Genomic DNA, 6,000 nt, shown 5'->3' with positions numbered 1-6,000 from the left:
TTTGCTACTGTAAAAATTGCCCTAGATCCAGATTACTAGAACGAAGTTGTTTTCTTTCGCCGTTTGACTTTCGTTGTTTCGTTCGATTTGATTCTTTTGCCAACCGGAGTTCTTAAGTTGAACCTTCTGGTTAGATCTCTTATTTGAGTTTTACCTGTGCATTAGATAAGTACTTATTGTATGCTCGTTTGTTTGTTTGCGATAGAATATACAGAGTGCGCCGCCTGTTACTTCGAATCGCTAGGTTTCCCGAATCATCAGCAAGGCAAGTAACACTTTGATCATACCTTCTCTACTACCCAGTTTTATTGCATTAGATCAATCCACACACATTGCATGATTAGGATCTAATTAAATTGTGGGAGGGGAACTAGATGAGGTAGTACCTATTACCAGTTTATTTTCAAACCTTTGGGAGTTACTTCTACGTTTGCTTATCATGCCATGCTATGCTAGTAGACGTGGATTGGGTGAGTGAAATCCATTGACAGATGTGAGATTGTTAATTAATGGTTTATCTAAGGTGGCAACTTAAACACACATCTGGGTGGATTGAGGCACCTGGGTATTCCAGGACTTGCCTGTTTTCTTTTGGACCGCCACCCAGGCTCAAAGGGATCATAAGACTATTCATACTAGAAACTTCCGTGTGCAGCCACAAGCTATTATGGGCTCTAGCATAGTTGACTAAGTTGTGCGAACTCTTACAGTGGTAGACTAGCAGATGTAGGGGATGTAGGTGGTACGGTCTACCCGATCATAAGGTGCTAGCGCTTTTGAAAGACTATGCCTCGGTCATCCGTCTTCTCAAACACCCTGTAGTGCGAGAAACCAAACGGAGGCGATCGAGTCTTGTGGGGAAAAGTGCGCAAACCTCTACAGAGTGTAACAAACTAATCATGATTAGCTGTGTCCCCGGTTATGGACATCTTGAGTATCTAGTACTTGGATTATCATGTGAATCTCAACATGTTACTCTAAATTAATTTTGTTGGGTTATGTTTAATGATGATGCTTAATTGGGATTGAGAATGCTGTCAACCATTCTCAATGTTTAACAACTACCATGATAGTTAAATAAATTTTATTCCTTTGAAGTAGGGAAAAATTGGCTTTACGCAAAAACTGTAACCATAGAGCTTTCCACCAGCCAAATATGCATATAGTATAGTTGTTGCATTCCATTACTCTCTATGTGTTACCTTGCCAGCATATTCCATGTGCTAACCCGTTTTCGGGCTGCAACGTTAATGTTGCAGACTTTTCAGACGACGATTAAGGAGTTTTAGGTCGTGGTTCTATACTCAGTGATGCCGTTGGAGTTGATGGACTCACTTATCTTCCAAGCCTTCCGCTGTTATCATTATTAGATGGCCATAAGCCATATTTATTGTAATAAGTTCTCTTCTGAGACACTCGATGTAATAAGTGTGTGATTGCTACTCTGCTATAAATCCTCCGAGTACTATGTGGTGTCAGCATTACTGATCCAGGGATGACACCGGAGCACAGAGATCAGACTGTTTGAGGTCTGGTCGCTACAGAGATGGTATCAGAGCACACGCTGACTGTAGGACACGACCACTAAGTTAAAAGACCTAGATCACTACTCACTCTCTTCTTCTCTGAATCCTCATCTTTTCTACTCTTTAGGATGGCGGATGCAAGGAACAAGTTCACACAACCGGATGAAGATACACCCTTTGGACGCCACTTGAAGGAAGTCACTAGATACCTGAACATAGGAGTACCAAGCTACACGGGAACCTACAACGCCACTTTACCTGAAGAAGAGCGCTGGATGATTCAAGTTCAAGTTCCAGGAAGGACGTTCATGCCAGTCACGAGCCCATAGAGTTTTCTTTTGATGCACCAACTTGGAGTCTAGGAAAGAGCATGGCAGCTCACATAGCCATGGGACGCTTTGGAGAAGTCTACCGCAAGGATCTCAAAGATACTATCTACCAGATTTGTGGGCACCGAGATGAACACTGGGAGATGATCAGCACCAGGAAGGATAGATCAATCGCAGCTTTTATCCAGGAATTAAACCAGCACAATCGACGACAGGAGAACCAGATGTGTGCCGACATGATAGATCTGAAGAAGGCTAAGACTAGAATCAAGGAACTGGAGGAAGAACTCAAGGCTACACGTGAAGATTATGAAGAAGAAATTGAAGTATTGGTGAAGAAGAATGACGACCTCATCAAGAAGATTGGAATATTTATGGGAGGCCCGACACCAGTAGATGAAGACGAAGAACCTAAGGAAATTAGCCCGGAAGACTACATCATCATCGACGGCACCGACTCGGAAGCAGATAGTAGCAATGATGACTATGTTGATGAAGCTGGAGCAGATATTATGGAGTCAACGAGCGAAGAATATTTCTAGTAGACCACCTCCTCAATAGTAGTAGTCCACCATGTAAATATAGTAGCCCGAGCACTTTTGCGATAGTTAGATCGATTGTATGCCCTTGTTTGATTGAATGAAGTGAATTGTTTGCTTTTGCCTCATGTGCATATGGGTAGTGTTTTCTCTTTAGACCCCCTCTATTCTTACATCTCATCTTTCCTAAACCCTCAGATGCCTCCGAGACGTGACCCCGGATTTGCATTTCCACCGGAGCTCACCCAGTTGATCCAGCAGCAGAACACATTGATGCAGTTGCTAGTCCAGAATCAGAATCAGGGGAACAACAACAACAACCCACCACCACCACCACCTGTTGACCACTTAGCCCATTTTCTTAGGCTGAATCCGCCGGTGTTTTCCAGTAGCACCGAGCCGATAGTGGCAGATGATTGGCTTCGCAAGACAGCTAGGGAGTTGACCACAGCAGGATGCATGGATGCGGAGAAGGTGAAGTTTGCCGCACATCAGTTAGAAGGACCCGCAGCATCATGGTGGGAGAATTTCACAGCCACCTTCCCAGTCGACACTGTCACATGGGACCAGTTTCAGCAGGCTTTCTGTACTGCCCATGTTTCAGCAGGAGCTATGGCCATGAAGAAGCGTGAGTTTCGTAACTTGCACCAAGGAGGACAGACAGTTGGCCAGTATGTGGAGGAATTTAGTAAGTTAGCATGTTATGCCCCAGATGACGTCGCTACGGATGCAGCTAAGCAGGAGAAGTTTCTAGAAGGACTGAATGATTAGTTGAGCATGCAGTTGATGGTAGCAACCTTCAACAACTACCAGGAATTGGTAGATCATGCTCTTATGATTGAAGGGAAGCAGCAGCAAATTGAGAATCGCAAGAGGAAGTATGGACAAGGAAAGTATAATTCAGGAGCTCAGCAGAAGCCATGTTTTACCCCTAGACCGGGAGGACATTTTCAGCATACCCATGGAGGAGGTAGCTCGCACAATCACAATGGCACCAAGAATGGTAATGGCAATGGAGGAAGTAACGGCCAGAACCGCACCAACCCCTCAACCCCAGCCAAGAAGGACCTAAGCCAAGTCACTTGCTATAAGTGTTCGAAGACCGGACATTATGCTAATGAATGTCCTGAAAGCCAAAATGGCAATGGAAGTTCTGGGAAGAAGCCGAACCCTTTCAACAGGGGACAGGTGAACCACGTTAGCGTGGAGGAGGTTGAAGCTCAGCCCGATGCAGTAATAGGTAAGTTTTTGGTTAAGTCATTTACTGCGCTAGTTCTTTTTGATATTGGTGCATCGCATTCATACATCTCAAGGGGATTTGTGGATAAGTATAACCTATCAACCCAAGCCCTTAGGTCACCCATGTTAGTAACCTCGCCCGGAGTAGAGTATGTGGCTAGTCTATGGTGTGATCGGTTACCATTAAGGATTGGTAACTATGTTTTTCCCTCAGACCTAATAGTATTGGAATCTCAAGGATTGGATGTGATATTAGGCATGGATTGGTTATCAAAGTATGAAGGGAATATTGAGTGTGCTAGTAAGTCAATTTTTCTTACCACCCAGAAGGGAGAAGGATCAAGTATGTATCCCGGCATGTGCCAAATAGGACTCAAGTAAATTGCCTAACAGGAGTTGTGCAGGAGGAAGTACCAGTGGTAAGAGATTTCCCTGATGTATTTCCAGAAGAGTTGCCAGGCATGCCACCGGATAGAGATATTGAGTTTTTGATTGAGCTATTGCCAGGCACAGGGCCAATATCAAAGAGACCATATAGGATGCCAGCAAAGGATTTGGTGGAAATTAAGAAGCAGATTAAGGAGTTACTAGATAAGGGATATATTCACCCAAGTTCTTCACCTTGGGGATCGCCAGTACTTCTAGTGGAGAAGAAGGATGGATCGTTAAGGATGGTTGTTGATTATCGAGGATTGAATGAAGTAACGATCAAGAACAAGTACCCACTACCAATGATCAACGATCTATTTGATCGATTGCAAGGAGCTAAGGTATTTTCCAAGATCGATCTGCAATCAGGATACCACCAGTTGAAGATTCGAGAATAGGATATTCCGAAGACAGCTTTTACTACCAGGTATGGGCTATATGAGTATACCGTTATGTCATTTGGTCTGACTAGCGCACCTGCCTATTTTATGAACATGATGAAGAAAGTGTTTATGGAGTTTTTGGATAAGTTCGTCGTAGTGTTCATTGATGATATCTTGGTTTATTCGAAGAATGAAGAGGAACATAAGGAGCATTTGTGTTTGGTACTTGGAAAACTCAGAGAACATCAACTATATGCCAAGTTCAGCAAATGTGAGTTTTGGTTAAAGGAAGTAGGATTCCTCGGACATGTTATATCTGGTGAAGGTATAGCAGTAGACCCCGCTAAAGTTGAAACCGTGACCACGTGGGAAGCCCCAACAACAGTTGGAGAGATCCGGAGTTTTCTTGGACTCGCAGGATACTACCGGAGATTTATTGAGAATTTCTCAAAGATTGCGAAGCCTATGACTGAGTTGTTGAAGAAGGATACAAAGTTCATATGGACAGAGGAGTGTGAGGATAGTTTCCAGGAGTTGAAGAAACATTTGGTTACCTCACCAGTGTTGATTTTGCCAGACCAGACCAAAGATTATGAGGTGTACTGCGACGCTTCACGTCGAGGACTTGGAGTAGTGCTTATGCAGGAAGGGAGAGTTGTTTCATATGCCTCAAGACAACTGAAGCCTCATGAGTTGAATTATGCCACGCATGATTTGGAGTTAGCAGCCGTAGTGCATGCGTTGAAAACATGGAGACATTTTCTCATTGGTAATCATTGTGAGGTGTAGACGGATCATAAGAGTTTGAAGTACATTTTCACCCAGAAGGAGTTGAATCTCAGACAAAGGAGATGGCTGGAGCTTATCAAGGATTATGATATGAAATTGCATTATCACCCCGGAAAGGCTAATGTAGTAGCTGACGCATTAAGCCGCAAGAGCCATGTCAATACATTAATGACGGGAGAAATACCCACGGAGTTAGCAGAAAATCTTCATGAACTATGTTTGGAAATAGTTCTGAGAGGCTATGTAGCAGCATTGGAGATTCAGTCAACTTTGATGGATAGAATCAGAGAAGCTCAGAAAGCTGACAAAGAGATTGTCGTATAAAAGAGAAGCTGAGCAAAGGAAAAGCTAAAGGATTTCGTGAGGATGAGAACGACACCCTATGGTTTGAAGACCGTGTTTACGTGCCCAATGACCCAGAGATCAGGAAGTTGATTTTGCAAGAGGCACATGATTCACCATATTCAATTCATCCAGGAAATACCAAGATGTATCTGGATTTGAAGGATATTTTTTGGTGGACCGGAATGAAGAAGGATATAGCGGAGTATGTAGCCGTTTGTGATGTATGTCAGAGAGTAAAGGTAGAGCATCAGAAGCCAGCAGGATTGTTACAACCATTGCCGATACCCGAATGGAAGTGGGATAAGCTAGGCATGGATTTTATCACGGGATTGCCCAGGACTCGTTCAGGCTATGACTCGATTTGGGTTGTAGTTGATCGATTGACGAAAGTAGCTCATTTCATCCCAGTAAAGACCACTTA

Source organism: Triticum urartu, chromosome 5A, assembly GCF_056163025.1.
Source record: "Triticum urartu cultivar PI428250 chromosome 5A, HENAU_Tu73, whole genome shotgun sequence".
NCBI lineage: Eukaryota > Viridiplantae > Streptophyta > Magnoliopsida > Poales > Poaceae > Triticum > Triticum urartu.
This window is presented reverse-complemented; position numbering follows the sequence as displayed.